Source organism: Salvelinus alpinus, chromosome 31 (genome assembly GCF_045679555.1).
Source record: "Salvelinus alpinus chromosome 31, SLU_Salpinus.1, whole genome shotgun sequence".
Taxonomy (NCBI): Eukaryota; Metazoa; Chordata; class Actinopteri; order Salmoniformes; family Salmonidae; genus Salvelinus; species Salvelinus alpinus.
In genome coordinates, this window is record NC_092116.1 from 29,215,273 (window position 1) to 29,235,560 (window position 20,288).

The 20,288-nt window shown below is 42.2% G+C and overlaps 6 non-coding genes and 2 pseudogenes across 6 annotated transcripts; all 8 read right to left on the reverse strand.

The window, feature by feature from the left end:
* Positions 1 to 1,269: 1,269 nt before the first annotated feature.
* LOC139561964 (small nucleolar RNA SNORD31) lies at positions 1,270 to 1,343 on the reverse strand. The gene has a single exon (XR_011672273.1). It is a non-coding gene; the product is annotated as a small nucleolar RNA SNORD31 (small nucleolar RNA).
* Positions 1,344 to 2,763: 1,420 nt separating this feature from the next.
* LOC139561955 (small nucleolar RNA SNORD31) lies at positions 2,764 to 2,833 on the reverse strand (annotated as a pseudogene).
* A 1,061-nt stretch (positions 2,834 to 3,894) lies between these two features.
* On the reverse strand, positions 3,895 to 3,969 carry LOC139561975 (small nucleolar RNA SNORD31). The gene has a single exon (XR_011672284.1). It is a non-coding gene; the product is annotated as a small nucleolar RNA SNORD31 (small nucleolar RNA).
* Positions 3,970 to 4,482: 513 nt separating this feature from the next.
* On the reverse strand, positions 4,483 to 4,603 carry LOC139561984 (small nucleolar RNA SNORD22). Its single transcript, XR_011672292.1, has one exon. It is a non-coding gene; the product is annotated as a small nucleolar RNA SNORD22 (small nucleolar RNA).
* Positions 4,604 to 4,915: 312 nt separating this feature from the next.
* On the reverse strand, positions 4,916 to 4,987 carry LOC139561946 (small nucleolar RNA SNORD30). Its single transcript, XR_011672265.1, has one exon. It is a non-coding gene; the product is annotated as a small nucleolar RNA SNORD30 (small nucleolar RNA).
* Positions 4,988 to 5,605: 618 nt separating this feature from the next.
* LOC139561942 (small nucleolar RNA SNORD29) lies at positions 5,606 to 5,668 on the reverse strand. Its single transcript, XR_011672261.1, has one exon. It is a non-coding gene; the product is annotated as a small nucleolar RNA SNORD29 (small nucleolar RNA).
* Positions 5,669 to 6,079: 411 nt separating this feature from the next.
* On the reverse strand, positions 6,080 to 6,143 carry LOC139561937 (small nucleolar RNA SNORD29). Its single transcript, XR_011672256.1, has one exon. It is a non-coding gene; the product is annotated as a small nucleolar RNA SNORD29 (small nucleolar RNA).
* Positions 6,144 to 17,245: 11,102 nt separating this feature from the next.
* Positions 17,246 to 17,315, reverse strand: LOC139561956 (small nucleolar RNA SNORD31; annotated as a pseudogene).
* Between the last annotated feature and the right edge of the window lie 2,973 nt (positions 17,316 to 20,288).

Below are 20,288 nucleotides of genomic sequence, written 5' to 3' on the forward strand. Positions count from 1 at the left end.
TACAAACTACCCCATAGTGGTAAAGCCTACTACAAACTACCCCATAGTGGTAAAGCCTACTACAAACTACCCCATAGTGGTAAAGACTACTACAAACTACCCCATAGTGGTAAAGACTACTACAAACTACCCCATAGTGGTAAAGCCTACTACAAACTACCCCATAGTGGTAAAGACTACTACAAACTACCCCATAGTGGTAAAGCCCACTACAAACTACCCCATAGTGGTAAAGACTACTACAAACTACCCCATAGTGGTAAAGCCCACTACAAACTACCCCATAGTGGTAAAGCCTACTACCCCATAGTGGTAAAGCCTACTACAAACTACCCCATAGTGGTAAAGCCTACTACAAACTACCCCATAGTGGTAAAGCCTACTACAAACTACCCCATAGTGGTAAAGACTACTACAAACTACCCCATAGTGGTAAAGACTACTACAAACTACCCCATAGTGGTAAAGCCTACTAACCCATAGTGGTAAAGCCTACTAACCCATAGTGGTAAAGCCTACTACCCCATAGTGGTAAAGCCTACTACAAACTACCCCATAGTGGTAAAGCCTACTACAAACTACCCCATAGTGGTAAAGCCTACTACAAACTACCCCATAGTGGTAAAGCCTACTACAAACTACCCCATAGTGGTAAAGCCTACTACAAACTACCCCATAGTGGTAAAGCCTACTATAAACTAACCCATAGTGGTAAAGCCTACTACAAACTACTCCATAGTGGTAAAGCCTACTACAAACTACCCCATAGTGGTAAAGCCTACTATAAACTAACCCATAGACATGCTGAACATTAACATCCTTTCAAAAACAGATCAATTGATTAAAATATTAATTTGAAGGTGTCAACTTTCTATAGCCAGTGGAAACTGTTACGTCTGCATGTTTAAAATCACCTAAAATAACAATGTAAAGATTTGAGATGACAGGAAATGTCAAATTGTTCAGTATTGATTTCAGACCACGTGGTTCATTCAAAAAGGCCAAATTCACCAAGTCTGATTTACTACCACCAAGAACGAAAAATACAACGAGCATTCATTTGTAGATTTATTTATACATCAAAACAGTCACAGGGTTGAATTGACTTGGCCTGGTTTTCCCCAGTTCCAACGAGACGTCCCACTTCCTTGCTGACCAAACAGGAGTGCAAGAGGGCTTCCCGGTGTACAACAGGAGAGCTAGAGGGAAAATAGGGTGAGAATTAAACCCTGGTGATACTGTAGGGACTAATACACAAGGTCTGAGATGACTTGATCAGAGAGTAACCAATCAGTCAGCGTTACATCAGACTGGGGCGGTAATGATGACTCATCACGTCAGAGTATGTAGTTCATAAAAACGGCTTGGGTCAGTGTGATGATCCAAGAGGAACATTCAACAGTACATTAACAACATCTTCCTAATATTGATCTGCCCCCCTTTTCCATTAAAACACATATACACCAAGTGGACAATACATTAACCTGACCAGGTGAAAGCTACCCCTTATTGACATCACTTGTTAAATCAGTGTAGATGCAGACAGGTTAAAATGATTTTTAAGCCACGAGACATGGATTGTGTATGTGTACCACCCAGAGGGTAAATGGACAAGATAAAGGATTTAAGTTCCTTTGAATGAGGTATGGTAGGTGCCAGGCGCACCGGTTTGTGTCAACTGAAACACTGCTGGGTTTGTCAAGAGCAACAGTTTCTCATGTGTATCAACACTGGTCCACAACCCAAAGGACATCCAGCTAACTTGACTCCAATGCCGACCCACAGTTGTGTCACGGGCCAACATCCCTGTGGAACGCTTTCAGACCCCTTGTAGACAACTGAGGCTGTTCTGAGGGCAAACTCAATATTAGGAAGGTTTAATGTCCTCTATACTCAGTATATTATAATACTTTAAGTAAGTCATTCCCACTACACACCTTCCCGCTCCACCAGCACAGCAACACTTCAGCAGCCAACGAGCTCTAAAGAGAGAACAGTTTTAAAACCAAATAATTCCAATCTTATTTTACTAGACTACATTCAGAGCATTCTGAAACCAGATCAGGATTTTAGTTCAGTCATTGCAGCCATCCAGCCAGCAGTCCAGGGTCTGGGATCAAGCCCCCACCCAGTCACCCTCCCTCCAGGCAGGCAGCCCACCTTACCCCTGCAAAAAGCAGGCTTGTCAGTGTCTGCCCAACCCACAGGAGGGCCGATGGGCAGCCAGACCTTTATCCAGCCCAGAGCACAGGACAGGATTGCCACCTGACTGGTGTGTTTAGAAACGCTTACATCATTTACAACATTCCAGAATGCTTCATGTGGAAGGAGAATTAAGATGCTGTCAAAAGTCACACACCTTTCCAAACACGGCAGACACTAGGACCTCAACCAGGGGGGCAGAAACCTAGAGGGAGACAGTAGAAAAGCATTAAGTGACATTGTAGTCAGACATGAGATCAGTCTGTAGCAGTGTATTCTAATCCTGGGGTCCCAAAACTGTCAACAAGTGTTTCCCCCCCAAGAACTAGGCTTGGGTGGTATACCAGGGTATTTGGAAAACAGGGTTTCACCAATAACATTTACATTATTTCTATGAAGTTTATATTTATAGCTACCTGAGTAAATAGCTGCAGTCAACATTAGGGTTAGAGTCTGATTATTCAAAACGAATTAGTGAAAGATCAGAATTGAGCTGTCTAAACGAAGCATTACATCTAGGTCCCCAGAACCAGGATTGTGAAACACTGCTCTAGAGTATAGATCAGTTCAGTAACCAATCAGTCAGCTTAACATCAGACTGGGGCGGTAACAGGAAATCATCACTTCTACATTATAAAGGACAGAAGTTAATGGCAACAGATCAAAGTTGATCCTACACACCTTGAGGTAGTGCAGCAACAATTCTCCAGTGGCCAGGCTGGAACAGTTAGGACCTGGAAGGAACAGATACCAAATTAAACATTATGCAGAAGTACATTAGGTACTACAGACTATATGCAGAGCATTCTGAGATGAGATCAGACCCAGGTTCAGTCATTGTAGCCATCCAGCCAGTGGTCCAAGGTCTGGCTACAAGCTCCCCACCCAGACACCCTCCCTCCAGGCAGGCAGCCCACCTTACCCCTGCCCCAAACGCTAGAAGAGCAGGCTTGTCAGTGTCTGCCCAACCCACAGGAGGACCGATGGGAAACCTGCAGTGATGCCAGCCACAGAGCACCAGACAGAAGCCAACCAACTGCAGAGACGGATATTTCATCACATACATCCAGAATGTTCCATGTGGTGGGTGTGCGCTGTAGTTAAGAGTTCATGGGAATTGTAGTTCACTCAATTGCAGGGGCAGTATTGAGTAGCTTGGATGAAAGGTGCCCAGAGTAAATGGCCTGCTCCTCAGTCCCAGTTACTAATATATGCATATTATTATTGGATAGAAAACACTGACGTTTCTAAAACTGTTGAAATTATGTCTGTGAGTATAACAGAACTCACATAGCGGGCAAAAAACTGAGAAATCCAAACAGGAAGTGGAAATTGAGGCTGGTTGCATTTTAACCAAGATCCCATTGAAATCACAGCGATATATGAATGAGTATTCACTTCCTACGACTTCAACTAGATGTTAATGAATAGGTAGAAGGTAGGTGGAGTTGGTACCAAGTGCAAGAGGTGAAAGGTCAGTGAGTGAAGAGGCTGTAAAAACACAATCACACACACCTTCCTGAAGACTGCAGACCCACAAGGACATCAACTGGGGGAGGAGAGTTGAGGGATAATTAAGTGGTATTGTAAGAACTAGTGGTCAGACATTAGATCAGTCTACAGCACAGCATTATCTAATCCTGGGGACCCACCACTCCTCTGGGTCCTCAGGACCAGACCTCACTACTATAGTATAGATCAGTTCACTAACCAATCAGTCAGCTTAACATCAGACTGGGGCGGTAACAGGAAATCATCACGTCTACATTATAAAGGACAGAAGTAAAGTCGATCATACACACCTTGTGGTAGTTCAGTAACAGGCATCTTCTAGTGACCAGTCTGGTACCACCATCAGGACCTGAAGGAGAGGAATCCAAATAAGCATGCTGAACAGCACTACATTAAAGACTGCTTTATTGTCAGATCGATCAGAGGGGTAACCAATCAGCTGGGGAGGTAACAACTGATCCTAGACCAGCACTATCACCCTGAGAGACTAAATATGGGAAAGTGCTGACAAGGGCCCTGAACTACATCAGGACACAAGTTATTTGGAAGTCAGTATTCTAACTTCAATCCTGCTTAAACTGTATTGATGGTACTGCATGAAAATATAAATTGACTGACTACAGCCTGAGTGGCCCATCCACCCCAGTCACTTGTGCTGCTACTAGCATTTCATGAATGATTCTCCATCTACTTCTTGATATAAAATCTAATGGCAGCCATCTTGGATCGACAATGCAAAGCCAAAAGCTATTGTGTGTGAGTCTCTGGTCCCATCAGACAGTTGGTAAACCCAACCAGCTGTCCCCTTGTTGCCCTGGCAACGCCAGTGGGTCCACCTTTGCAGGTTCTGTCGACACAGGGCGTAAGACACGTGCGGGTGTCATCACGACTACCAAACATCAACCGTTCACTGTTTGCAGTCAGTTAATACTAGACTGGTTGTAGCTTGTGGCTAAAGCAGAGGCTCTGGTTAAGATACAAGGACTAGATTCATTTCCCGTGACAATTACCGAACGTACTCATTAATCAAAACTCACCCGTCTAGTTGGCATCACGGCTCCTTGTTCAGCCACAAACAGAAGAACCTACAAAGACATATGCTTCAGGTTAAAGTCTGGATGGGGACCAGATACCAGGCAGGCACATGGAGGGGTTAGACATTACATATGTAGCCTTTATGACAGGTTACGTAGCCCTCTGCTGAAGTCAGCTATTCCTTTTCTCAACAGGAGTTCAGACGAACGAGATTCCAAAGAGAATATTCATCATGTTCAGCAGAAGGACGGGATCGCTCAAACATGTTACGTTCAGCTAAACTGTACAAGTAAAAGTTGGCAACGCTGTGTAGATATCTGTACAATAAACTTAATGAATGTTTTAACTACCACTTCCAGGTCAAGACACTGGTGTTAAAATATACATTTAGACTGGATGGATCCTTACCCGCATAGCTTAGAGCAGCCCAGAACAGCCATCTTGTTTCAGGACAGTCAACTGTAAGACAAAATGGAGGACGTGAAACTAGGCTGCAACAAGACAGTCAAGCGAGGGTTCTTTACTCTGCAGGGTGTCAGGTTCATTTATCATCAACAGGAAGTCAGACAAACGAGATTCCAAAAGGTTTCATGTGGTTGCAGAGAACGATTGTTATTCTGGGAAAGACCTCCCTTTCTAGTGCACTACTTCTGACTAGGGCCCATAAAGCTCTGGTCAAATGTAGTGTACTATAGAGGGCACCATTTGGACAGTTTCAGAACCACAACCTACCAGTATGTTGGAGTCCACGCTGCAATTCCACTGACCACAGCACTCAAACCCTGAAGAATGAAAGGTAAACATTTTATTAGTGTGATGATTGAGAAATCGATGACCAACTGTCGCATTATATACAGTCACTCAGTAGTTCATGTCGTTTCACATCGGTTCAAAGTGAGCTAGTTTGTCATCCTTGGGACTGTAGCATCTTCAAGTGACTGGTTCCACAGAGTCCTGTCACTCAACCCACATGGCACCCCAGTCCCTATGCAGTGGACAACTTATTGACGAGGCCGACTGTCCGTACTCAATTGTGAGCCGCTCGATGGTACTCCCAATCACAGCCGGATGTGCCCTAGACCCCTGCGCCACTCAGGAGCAGTTCACACAGAATAGGGTGCCATTTGGGTTTCCACCAACATGTATACTGGTGGAAGACCAATCCTACCCGTAGTGGGGAACCCAGTTTGATCTTTGTTGGATGAACTCACCAGGTAAGGTAGTGTTAATCCCTTCAGGAAACTTCATCCCCACGCCTGTTAAAATGACAAAGGAAGTTAGTGTTTAGCTGTAAAGAACATTTAAATATACAACCGCTGCATTAGCTACAGTCACTCAGTAGTTCATGTCGTTTCACATCGGTTCAAAGTGAGCTAAGTTCATCATCATTGGGACTGTAGCACGTCCCGGTAGCCATCTTGTACAGTTGGCCAGCCAAAAAGTCACACCCTATTCCCTTGATAGTGCATGGGTCCTGGTCTAAGGTAGTGCACTATAAAGGGAAGTGGGGTACTAGTGTCTTAACATTTCACCAACCTGGATTTTCACAAAGTGCATCAGTCTCATGGTCTGGAATCAGGTATTCTATAGAAGGAATCACAAATAAATGTTAGTTTTTGCCTGGCTTCTATGAGAAGATAGAAAGTTCTTAAATAGAGCCCATCAGAATAAACAGTAGCTTCACAAAATAATCAGACATATGCTTGTCAATGGATCATCATATAAAGCCCAGAAGTAGTGACCATATAGAAATGGTGCCATTAGAACTGTCCTGAACACCAGTGAATAAACTCAAAATGGAACTCACCAGCACACATTCCTATTCCAGAATGGAACTCCAAGTGGAGAATCTGTTCAGATGCCTTGCAGTCAGGAAGTCGTGTCACAAGTAATGCAGACCTGAGCAAAGAACACATCCATGTTAGTGACTTACTAGTCTGTATATTACTACAAGAGGCTTTGGAACACAGGACAAGGAGGCCATCAGATCAAAGTTAGCATCACCAAAAATCAGATATATGCTTGTCATTGAAGATTCATCATTTACAGCCAGTCACGTGTGAGTCAGTTACCACCTGAAAGTCCACCCCACCCCAAAGGGTGCACTGAAAGTGCACTTCCCTATTTAGTTGAAAATCCATGACAGTTTTCCAAGTGCACACAAAGATACTTGGGGATTTAGGGCACAGGACCTTTACCTTTAAGGCAAAGGGCTGACAAGATGAACACAGCTAATGATCCTGGTGGTAAGTCAATGCACTCACGTGTCAGTCTTCTGGACTTCCCTGGCATCTGTCCTGCATTTCTGTTGATCAGGGGGAAGATAGGGACGTCCCTTCATGAACAGGCAACACGCAGGCATATAGAACCCAACATTGATATCGTCGCTAATGGAAACTTATTTCCAATACAGTGAATTACTTCTGACCAGATCAACGTTATTAGTAGTACACTATTGAGAATAGGGTGCCATTAGCGCAGCAACGACAGTCGAGTCAGGGGCCAACTGCTACTCAGAATCTGGTAAAGAAGTTTCTTCTTCAAAGACTGATTCGGTAAGAGAGAGTTCATTTTATCATCACCGTAGCAGAGACCTAACGTTGGGTTTATAACGACTGATGGTCCTGTCACACCTAAATGGCAAACTAGCATACTAGCTAACATGGCACGTGGTTAGCTAGTTGCTAAGTAAAACCACCACGTAAGCAGGCATTTAAGTAATATGTTGCTTACCAGAGCAGCACATTCGAGTCGTCGGCATCTTGAAAGGAGAAAATAATATAAAGTCAACACTAATTTCAGTTACAACCCCGGTAGCTAGCCAACCATTAAATAACGTAGGTTCTCATGTGACCTAGCTAGATGCGGACACGTGTTCTGCGAACGCAGCATTTTTTTTAAAAATTCTAATACATTTGCAAGTCTCTCATCAGAAATACTAAAGTACAATCAGGTATTCAGAACAGGTCTGTGTAAATTCTCATCATCGAAAGACGTTGCAATGCTAACAGCGAGGTATCGGTCTGAACATGAAATAAACAAATCAGAACAAAACATGTTTGATACTAGAAGTCCATAATTTGTCTAGGGTAAATTCTAAAGATCAGTGGAGGAGTTGAAACAAAAGGATGGCTTTAGATTGAATGCTAAGTTACCGGTAGGTGCTTTCGCCGCATTCCGCTCAGTGTTGCCAACTAATTTCCAGAGGAAGTTGATTTGTTGCTAATAGACGTTGTGATGTCATTGCGTGATGCCGTCATTACATAATAACGTAAAACTGAGAAACGTCATTACGTAGACTCTAATTGAACACTTATTCTGTCATTGTTATATAGTGAAGTGTTCTGGACTGATGTAAAACTATATCTTGTCCTCATTTTGCATACAACCATTGAAATCTAAGTTTGACATATTATTTTTCTACACTGATTCCACAATTGAATGTGAATATGTCATAAATCTCTTTATTTTATTTGGAACATTTTTCATACACAAATCAAAATGTATGAAGAAAAAGGCCCTTTTCTTAATTTTTTTATCTGATTTGGAAAACTATTTAGAGTCTTTGAAACGTATACAAAACAAAATGTCAAAAAAATGTATTCGCTATATGTCTGTATTTGAATTGATATAATGTGGATGAGTTTTTTTTTTTTTTTTTTATAATTTCTTTGTGGAATCCCTCTGGCTGTTATGTTTATGTTTTGCATGTTACTGTTAATAAAAATTAAAAAAAAGTGAAAAAATATATATATAAATATCACATGAAAAAAAAAACATTTAAAAATAATCTCGGCGAAAAATATGATTTGATATTTGTTAGTTTAGATTTGTTTGTTTATTATCATATACTTTTATTTGTAAAAGTAATATAAACACAACACATTTTATATTATCACATTTTTATTTTTAAACACAACACATTGAATTATTGAACAATTACACATTATTGAACAATTACATTTTATTTATTTTCTTTTTAACTAGTAAACCTACACATTCTGAACAATCATAGTTTTAAGCAGTGTATTGGTAGTTAGTTAACATGCTACCTAACTGATCAACAATTATAGGTACAGGCAAATAACAAGGTATATATGCTATCTTATTGAATAAGCAACTTAACTCAAATAATGATGTATGTGCTAGGCATCTCTCTCCAGCTCTCCCCAGGTTGTTGTGCTGCTTGGCTGACTAGCTGCTCGATGGTTTCCTTCAGATATTGCCACTGTTCTCGCACCCACTGCAGTACACACTGCCACCATCAGCTGTGTGTCTCCGCCAGTTCCAGAAAGCCCACTCCTTGCATACGTACTGTAAATATGATGAATCATAGATTGGCAAGGAAATCCTCTTCACTGTCCAACTGCATTGTCACGGAGCTGGAACCAGCAGTAGAGGATGGAGTGGCCTTAAAGCTGTATGCTGCTGTGGTGCCAAACTGCTGCAGAACTTCACTTGGTAGTTTATGCTGGTAACAGGTTTCACCAGCCAGCTTCAGTCCATACCGCACCAGGAGTATGGAGTTGAGAGTGTGCAGTGACATTCTATTTCTTAACTTTGACTTGACCACACTCATTTGGCTGAACAGTCGTTCAACCTCCGCATTTGAGTGTGGCAAGGAGAGGGCAGCGAGTGCAGCTTTGCACAGTTCTTCAAATGGATTTGACCCGGAAGAGTCCGTGTAGTTATTGACTTCACTCCAAAACTCGACTGTGTTTTCAGTTGAGTCCCACCTAAACAGATGGATGTTTCTCCATTGGGAAACAATTGTATCTATTGTTTGGGGTTGGTACACCAGTAGCTCAGCTACTTTAATAATTTCAGTGGTGCCTTTATTGTGCTTTAGCGTTTCCTTAACACTGAACAAGGCCATGTTGTTTCGCAAGGGTTCAAGGTTGTCTGGGAGCCTTGCTTGCAGCTCCTTGCTTAAAGCAACAATGTAGTTGATGCACCGTCTCCGAATGACCTTTTTGTCCTCTGGCGCAAGACTAAGTTGGTACACCGTGCTCTCGAAAAGGTACCGAAGGTATGGTGATGGACTGAGATGTCCTTCAATGGCATCATTCAGGACATCCATTTTTGCCATAGGGTTGACTACTCTGCTGCAAATGTTAAGAGGTGTACCAGATTGTCCAAAAGCTTGACAGGATCTGTTTGCTCTCCCTCAAATTACTTCACTGCAACTTGATTTCAAGATTGTCAGGTAGACATAGTTGGTCTTGTCCATGTACATAGCGTGGAGCACATCCACCATGTAGCAATGCTCACTGGCCTTGGTCAACTCAAAGTGGAGTTTCAGTTCTTCCCACTGGCTCAATATACGAGTTACCGCAGGCTCAATCGATAGCCAACGTGTGGCACACACTTTGGTGACCTGCAGGGGTTTCTGGCCAAAACTAATGGTGGCATACACTGCTTTGTACGCCTTGCGCCGTTTTGGGGAAATCGAAAACCAGTTGTAGGTTTCCCTGATTAAGTACTCAACACTCCTAGGGATGGTTTCTTTGGATGCTGCACAGACAGCCAATTGTAAAGAATGGCACACATCACGGATGAGTACCAAATTGGGCAATGCACATTCTACCTTTAAAATCATGTGCACCCCGTTGTGTACCCCAGTCATCACAGACGCATTATTAGTGCCAATACTGTGAAGATTCTCTTTTTTAAGGTTGCACTTCTCAAGAAACTCAACTACCGCCTTTGCTATTGATCTGGCATCGCCACCCTCCCAGACAACCAGCCTGAGAAATGTGGACACAACGGTTCTTTTTTAGCACTGAAATACCGAATCACCGCACCCAGGTATTTCGAGACACTGACATCAGTGGACTCATCCAAAAGGAGACTGAACTTCTCATCCCCCGCATCTGATGTTACCCTTTTGAGAAAATAAGGAGCCAGTATTCCCCTAATCATTGCTGTGCACTTGGTGTGGTGCATTTGGAAGTTTGTTGCTGCCACAGAATCTGAAAAGGCAACTTTGCAAGCCATACCTAAATGGTCGCATGCTAGCAGCGAACAATGCTCTGCAGTGGCCATTGCCATAGTAGCTTTTGCAGTTATCCACTTTTTTAACCAACTGTGGTAATGTAGACTGCGTTGTGGGGTTGTACGGTTTAGATTTATTTATATGCTTTGCTGTAGCACAATGTTTTTTGATGTCATACATTTTTGCAAGCATATCTGATTTGCAGTACGCACAGTATGCCCAACAATCATCCCCAATTACTGGCTTCAGCCACCCTTTAAATTCAGGTACAGACTCGCACTCTTTTCTGTACTTCTGGCTGTACAATTTTGATTGAGACATGTTGATTGATGTTGTAAGTTCTGTTCAAGATCTATTCGAACACATACTACTGCTGCTGCAGTCAGCCAACAATGATTTGCAATTTGCTGAAATTGCTGCTGGCCTGCTGCTGACGTCACTCACAATGCACTTTTGCAGCCAGGCACGTGTGTTGTGACAGAGAAAATCGGTTTTGTGTCATTTAGAGGGAAAATATGTGCGTTTTAGCGTTTGAGTCATTTTTCAAAAGTTGCCACAAGTTCCAAATACATTTTTAAAATTAGCTACATTTGTTTTTCGGTGCTGTTTAAAAAAAAAGTTGCTAAATATAGCAACAAAATTGCTAAGTTGGCATCACTGCCTGAGGGTGTTTAGACCGCAGTCTGTCTGTCTGTCTGTCTGTCTGTCTGTCTGTCTCTCTCTCTTCTTCTATGGTATAATGGCATTCACAACAATTAAATGTGCATTCCGCCACCTACTGTGTGGGTGGATAAGGATCCCCAAAAATAACATATGGGTAAAAATAAATCAAATATCACACAAACTACCAAAAAAGAAATGAACTAAACAAAATCAACCTGCTTTTCTGTAAAACCTCATTCTAATCAGGTCCAACACAGCCTCAGAATCCTCCTGTGAGGGCAGGACATTTCCTAGTGACAAAAGTCTTGTAGTGCTTCTGCTGTGAAGTCTTGGAGCCCCAAAAACCTCTCGGCTGCAGCAGATATTGGTACAAAGGCTGTGAAGTATGTGTAGTTAATCAATATCAAAGGTGGTAGCTCCGCTCACCGGTGAAGTGGAGCAGAGCATGCTGGGCAATCTCCAGCTCAGAGAAGATCAGCTGGAAGAAAACTCCACCATGGTTAGTGTTGGTGTGTAACTGTTAAATTCAGTCACCCCACCATGGTTAGTGTTGGTGTATAACTGTTAAATTCAGTAATCCCACCATGGTTAGTGTTGGTGTGTAACTGTTAAATTCAGTAATCCCACCATGGTTAGTGTTGGTGTGTAACTGTTAAATTCAGTAATCCCACCATGGTTAGTGTTGGTGTGTAACTGTTAAATTCAGTAATCCCACCATGGTTAGTGTTGGTGTGTAACTGTTAAATTCAGTAATCCCACCATGGTTAGTGTTGGTGTGTAACTGTTAAATTCAGTCACCCCACCATGGTTAGTGTTGGTGTGTAACTGTTAAATTCAGTAATCCCACCATGGTTAGTGTTGGTGTATAACTGTTAAATTCAGTCACCCCACCATTGTTAGTGTTGGTGTGTAACTGTTAAATTCAGTCACCCCACCATGGTTAGTGTTGGTGTATAACTGTTAAATTCAGTAATCCCACCATGGTTAGTGTTGGTGTGTAACTGTTAAATTCAGTAATCCCACCATGGTTAGTGTTGGTGTGTAACTGTTAAATTCAGTCACCCCACCATGGTTAGTGTTGGTGTGTAACTGTTAAATTCAGTAATCCCACCATGGTTAGTGTTGGTGTATAACTGTTAAATTCAGTCACCCCACCATGGTTAGTGTTGGTGTGTAACTGTTAAATTCAGTCACCCCACCATGGTTAGTGTTGGTGTGTAACTGTTAAATTCAGTCACCCCACCATGGTTAGTGTTGGTGTGTAAATGTATATTAAATTCAGTCACCCCACCATGGTTAGTGTTGGTGTGTAACTGTTAAATTCAGTCACCCCACCATGGTTAGTGTTGTTGTATAACTGTATATTAAATTCAGTTACCCCACCATGGTTAGTGTTGGTGTGTAACTGTTAAATTCAGTCACCCCACCATGGTTAGTGTTGGTGTGTAACTGTATATTAAATTCAGTCACCCCACCATGGTTAGTGTTGTTGTATAACTGTATATTAAATTCAGTCACCCCACCATGGTTAGTTTTGGTGTATAACTGTATATTAAATTCAGTTACCCCACCATGGTTAGTGTTGGTGTATAACTATATTAAATTCAGTCACCCCACCATGGTTAGTGTTGGTGTGTAACGGTTTGACTTCATGTCTTGAAAAGGTTTTAATTTCATCACTACAGAATAATACCATAAAATACAGTTTTCCAGGGAGTTCTAGAAACCAGTTGAAGGAAAACTCCATCCAAAAACCATATTTTGGTATTTGTTTCATTAGTCCATTGTAACATAGTCCCAAAATGTTTTGCTTGTCAATAATCAAGTTCTCAAGATATGTAACTTTCAAAATACAGAAATCCCCATATGATGCATTTTGCAAATACCAAAAGACCGTTTTGGGTGGAATTTTCCTTTAATGAAAGCATGCATCAGTCAGGTGAAAGGTTATTTGGCATCATGTCCAATGTCAGACTAAAACCTTTATAATGCCACAGAAAATACCAACCATCTGAGTGATAAAAGGCATTTTATAACAATAATCTTATTTTTAATATACATTGTCGCTTACACTAATAGTCTTAATTCCTGATCAAATTTTGCCAAAACACTTAAAGGCAAAGATTATAGGACAGTTGCATTCTGCTGCACTATCCCAGTTCGCCACTAGAGACATACAGGTATTCTATCCAGGCGTGTTCTGCTGCACTATCCCAGTTCGCCACTAGAGACATACAGGTATTCTATCCAGTGGTGTTCTGCTGCACTATCCCAGTTCACCACTTGACATACAGGTATTCTATCCAGTGGTGTTCTGCTGCACTATCCCAGTTCGCCACTAGAGACATACAGGTATTCTATCCAGTGGTGTTCTGCTGCACTATCCCAGTTCACCACTAGAGACATACAGGTATTCTATCCAGTGGTGTTCTGCTGCACTATCCCAGTTCACCACTAGAGACATACAGGTATTCTATCCAGTGATGTTGTGCTGCATATCCCAGTTCACCACTAGAGACATACAGGTATTCTATCCAGTGGTGTTCTGCTGCACTATCCCAGTTCACCACTAGAGACATACAGGTATTCTATCCAGTGGTGTTCTGCTGCACTATCCCAGTTCACCACTAGAGACATACAGGTATTCTATCCAGTGGTGTTCTGCTGCACTATCCCAGTTCACCACTAGAAACATACAGGTATTGTATCCTACTAACTAGAAGAGGATAGATGTAGAAAAAAGGTGCGCTGATTTTTTTATTTAACCTTTAACTAGGCAAAAGAACAAATTCTTATTTACAATGACGGCTACCAAAAGGCGAAAGGCGTCCTGCGGGGACGGAGCCTGAGATTCAAAATAAATACAGTACATAAAGAGAGAGCTAAGAGAACATAGCAAGGCAGCAACACAACACATCATAGTAGCAACAATACATGGTAGCAGCACAAAACATGGTACAAACATTAGTGGCCACAGACGACAGCACAAAAGGCAAGAAGGTGGAGACAATACATCACACAAAAATGGCACAATGAGGTTTGAGACGGATGGGAAGCGGGACTATCATTCTCTGGAAAATGTGCTGCATTCAATTAACTAGGTAGACCAGACCCAGCTGCTATAGAGAGCAGTTAGTAATGGCATCTTGTTGGGCACCAACTCCGCCACGGTTCGTTGGACAAATCCTTCGGGAAAATGTTTTGACATCAACACTGAAAACAAGATCTGTGGTAAATTCAGGCGTAAACCTTTTTCTGAGATCAGCTAACGGTCACACAATTGAAGCATTTGTACTGAAATTAAAAGCCCCTGCTATAATGGTCAAGTTAACGGATCTCAGAAAATGTAGAATCTCCTAAAAGCCAATTTATGCTTGCAGGAAAATATGATCGGTGCCATATGACTGGTGTGACGCAGACCAGTACTAAACGTCACGCAATATGAACTGTACAGGACGGCTTTTTTCTCCTGTTATTCACCAAAATTCTAATATAAATGCAGTCCCGGGTAAGGCTCAATCTGTGTCTGGGAAACTGGCTTCAAGCGCAAACGCTCATACCTTGTAGTGAGCCCAAATTCTCTACCCCTGTGCTTCACGGCCAACAGATGGGGTTAATGGCGCTACATGGTCAAAAAACCCGATTGATACCACCGTAGGTATGGTTGAAAGAACCAGAGGTAACTTATTTGGGGGGTTTTCGGGACTACAAACTGGAACATTAATAAATATACCGGAATTTACTTGGATGAATGCTTCATTTAGCCACCATCTTTAGCGGTTTTGATATCAGTGTAAACCAAGTCTGTTCCATATATTAGCTATAAAATTTCCCCACCGTATCGTTAAAGTACACTCCATGACGAAACATGCATCTCACAATAAATTCCTCCCAAAAACACAACGGCTTAAAATAATTCAGTCAACTTTCTATAGCCAGTGAACAATGTCAATCCCGTTACATGTGCAAGTTTATAACCACCTAGAATAACTACATAATGATATGAAGGAAATGTCACATTGTTCAGTATTGATTTCAGACCACATGGTTCATTCAAAATGGCCAAATTCACCAAGTCTGATTTACCACCACCAAGAACGAAAAATAGGACAAGCATTAATTTGTAGATTTATTTATACATCAAAACAGTCACAGGGTTGAATTGACTTGGCCTGGTTTTCCCCAGTTCCAACGAGACGTCCCACTTCCTTGCTGACCAAACAGGAGTGCAAGAGGGCTTGTCAGTGTAGGACAGGAGAGCTAGAGGGAAAATAGTGAGATGACTTGGGTCAGTGTGATGATCCAAGAGGAACATTCAACAGTACATTAACAACATCTTCCTAATATTGATCTGCCCCCCTTTTCCATTATAATACATATACAGTCATGGCCAAAAGTTGAGAATGGCAATACAAAGGATTTTAATTCCTTTGGATGGGGTATGGCAGGTGCCAGGTGGACCGGTTTAGCTCAAATGAAACACTGCTGGGTTTGTCAAGAGCAACAGTCTCTTATGTGTATCAACACTGGTCCACCACCCAAAGGACATCCAGCTAACTTGACTCCAATGCCGACCCACAGTTGTGTCACGGGCCAACAGCCCTGTGGAACGCTTTCAGACCCCTTGTAGACAACTGAGGCTGTTCTGAGGGCAAACTCAATATTAGGAAGGTTCAATGTCCTCTATACTCAGTGTATAATAATACTGGAACCGTAAGTCATTCCCATTACACACCTTCCCGCTCCACCAGCACAGCAACACTTCAGCAGCCAACGAGCTCTAAAAAGACAGAACAGGTTTAAAACCAAATAATTCCAATCTTATTTTACTAGACTACATTCAGAGCATTCTGAAACCAGATCAGGATTTTAGTTCAGTCATTGCAGCCATCCAGCCAGCAGTCCAGGGTCTGGGATCAAGCCCCCACCCAGACACCCTCCCTCCAGGCAGGCAGCCCACCTTACCCCTGCCCTTGTCCCGAGAGCAGGCTTGTCAGTGTCTGCCCAACCCACAGGAGGGCCGATGGGAGGCCAGACCTTTATCCAGCCCAGAGCACAGGACAGGATAGCCACCTGACTGGTATGGTTGAGTAGTGTGTTCATCATTTACAACATTCCAGAATGCTTAATGTGGAAGGAGAATTAAGATGCTGTCAAAAGTCACACACCTTTCCAAACACGGCAGACACTAGGACCTCAACCAGGGGGGCAGAAACCTAGAGGGAGAAAGTAGAAAAGCATGAAGTGACATTGTAAGACCTTGTAGTCAGACATGAGATCAGTCTATAGCAGTGTATTCTAATCCTGGGGACCCAAAACTGTCAACAAGTGCCCCCCCCCCCCCCCAGAACTAGGCTTGGGTGGTATTTGGAAAACAGGGGTTCACCAATAACATTTAGATTATTTCTATGAAGTTTATATTGATAGCTACTTATGCATTTTACAGTAGGTCCAGTCACATGGTGTTTGTTTACAAGAATGAGACCAGAGCATTGTGAGTCCCTCACTGTTGACCAGGTGATCTAATTACAGGACAGAATTGACAGCTCAACATGTTAAGTGTTAATATGCTGGGACAGCACTGCCAGTGAGAACCTGAATACCACCCTACACCTGATTACACTCAAACCCTTGATTGAATTAGGTGAATAATGCTGCGTTTACACAGGCAGACCAATTCAGATTTCCACTAATTGGTGTTTAACAATCACACCAGATCTTTACTGATCTGATTACGCAAGACTAATTAGTGAAAGATCAGAATTGAGCTGTGTCTAAACGAAGCCTTACATCTAGGTCCCCAGAACCAGGATTGTGAAACACTGCTCTAGAGTATAGATCAGTTCAGTAACCAATCAGTCAGCTTAACATCAGACTGGGGCGGTAACAGGAAATCATCACTTCTACATTATAAAGGACAGAAGTTAATGGCAACAGATCAAAGTTTATCCTACACACCTTGAGGTAGTGCAGCAACAGTTCTCCAGTGGCCAGGCTGGAACAGTTAGGACCTGGAAGGAACAGATACCAAATTAAACATTATGCACAAGTACATTAGGTACTGCAGACTATATGCAGAGCATTCTGAAATGAGATCAGGCCCAGCTTCAGTCATTGTAGCCATCCAGCCAGTGGTCCAAGGTCTGGCTACAAGCTCCCCACCCAGACACCCTCCCTCCAGGCAGGCAGACCACCTTACCCCTGCCCCAGGCAATGAGAGCAGGCTTGTCAGTGTCTGCCCAACCCACAGGAGGACCGATGGGAAACCTGCGTTGATGCCAGCCACAGAGCACCGGACAGAAGCCAACCAACTGTCAAGACAGAAGTTCATCACATACAGCATTCCAGAATGTTCCATGTGGTGGGTGTGAGCTGTAGTTAAGCGTACATGGGAATTGTAGTTCCCTCAGTGATGTAAGGGAACTCCCCCCCCAATTGTACAAAATAACATGGCAAGTTATTGGCAGTGGGCGGAGCATATACACGATGGACAAATACACTATTTCTGGCGGTGTTTCATCCAAAGTTGATGGCAAATGCCATATTGTAAATGAGCTGTGTAACACCCCAAAATTCCTATAGTGGGCGAGTGTGTTCTATCCTAATTTTTCATAGGCTTACTGTAACGCAAGTCAAGACCCAAGATTAAAATTTAGAAAATTTGAAAGTTTTGGCAAAAACTTATCACCCCCTTAAAAAAGTGCTTTCTGGACCGTTTTTCGAAATTCTTTCGATTTTTATGTCAATTACACATGTGTAAGAACTGTATGAAAATACTTTATTCACATTTTATTATCATAATTTTTTGTGAAATGTTTACTTGTACTTAAGGAATATGTTTTGTGCATTTGCAATCTGATTTAATATGAAGTCAAAAATGTGAATAAATTAGAAAAAACTTATCACCCCCCCCAAACCACTCAGGCCAGCACCCATTGATTTGGGGCCGTAGTATAGTGCTCCCATAGCGGGCATGGACGTCTGGATGACACCTAAAAGCATTTAAAACCGTTTAGAAAAATGACGCCTGGTAACCCAAAACATGAAACATAGAATATTTTCTGACTTTTTTTGAAAACCTCCAAATCACTCAGGCCAGCCCCCATTGATTTTTGGCCGTAGAATAGTGCTCCCAGAGCGGGTATGGAAGTCTGGATCCCCCCCTAAAAGCATTTAAGGCTCTGTGTGTCTTTAAGCACTATACTTTTTCATTCCATCCTTGCTGTGTGTGTCTGTGTGAGCTTTTCTTTGACATCTGTTTAGAGAAATGACTGATTTACACTTCATGAGGGTTGCCTAATCACACACTTAAAGTTTTGGAAAGATCTGACTTTTTTAACCCTTTGAAACAGCACCTATGACCCCATTTTAAGGCACTTCCGGTTGGCACAGGAAGCTATAAGTAAATACATATCCTGATCGGGGTATGCTTTTACAGAATCCTGAGTTTTAAGTGTATACGTTAAGAACTGACTGATTTACACAGGGTTGAATGCACTATATATCACAAACTGCTGGTTGGGTATGGCAAAACACTTTTAGGGTGATTTTATCACTTCCGGTTGCTCCAGAAAGCTTAGAATCAACACAGGTAGACCTCATAGTGCCCTGATGGATTGTCATCAAAGACAGGTTCATAAGATATTCATAACCCACATAGGCTTCAGGTTGAATTTAGAGGTGCAGGCAATGTGTTCCTATGGGAGAGATGTCATTGTAAACGGTTTGATGTAAACACCTTCTTTTAACTGTTAAGGGTTAATGCCACACAGTCAAGGTTAGGCTTGCACAGATCGGGAGGACCTTAGGAGTGTTCCTGAGGTCAAATTGGGCTTCTAACCTTAACGGTTCTCTCTCTGTCTCCCAAAAGCAAATAAAATTGACATTGAGGTCAAAAGGTCATTTGGGTCCGTTTTCTTGTAACGGTCGCTGCGCTCAGACCGAGCGAGCTACGGTTAAGCGGGGCATCTCGTTGAACTCGGCACGGCCTGGAGATAATAGTAATGCCATTGCAGGCTTTGTGTGTCTTTAAGCACCGTACTATTTCACTCCATCCTTGCTTTTTGTGTGTGTGTTTGTGTGAGAGAGCTTTTCTTTGACATCTGTTGGGAGAAATGACTGATTTACAGTTCATGAGGGTTGTCTAATCACATATATGAAGTTTTGAAAAGTTCTGACCTTTTAACCCTTCAAAACAGCATCTATGACACCATCTTAAGGCACTTCCGGTTGGCACAGGAAGCTATAAGTAAATACCTATCCTGATCGGGGTATGCTTTTAGAGAATCCTGAGTTTTAAGTCTATACGTTAAGAACTGACTGATTTACACAGGGTTGAATGCACTATATATCACAAACTGCTGGTTGGGTATGGCAAAACACTTTTAGGGTGATTTGATCACTTCCGGTTGCTCCAGGAAGCTTAGAATCGACACAGGTAGACCTCATAGTGGCTTGATGGATTGTCATTGAAGACTGGTTCATAAGACATTCATAACCCACATAGGGTTTATTTAAAGAATGCACGTTACATTTGCAATATGATTCAACACATCATATTGCAAACGTAACACACACTGTTACGTTTGCAATATGATTCAACACATCATATTGCAAACGTAACACACACTGTTACGTTTGCAATATGATGTGTTGAATCATATTGCAAATGTAACGTGCATTCTTTAAATACTTTAGAAATACAAAATCGAACAGGCTTGTTGGGGTCTGTCTCTATGGGCCGAGCCGGTTTCAATGCACCTAGTCTTGAGACTCTGGGACTTTTCTAAATGTCGCCAGTTTCGTTGAGCTCAAAATGAATTGAACACATTGCAAATACACGAGGCTTTTTATCGGTCCGAGAACCTTCTAGAGCCACATA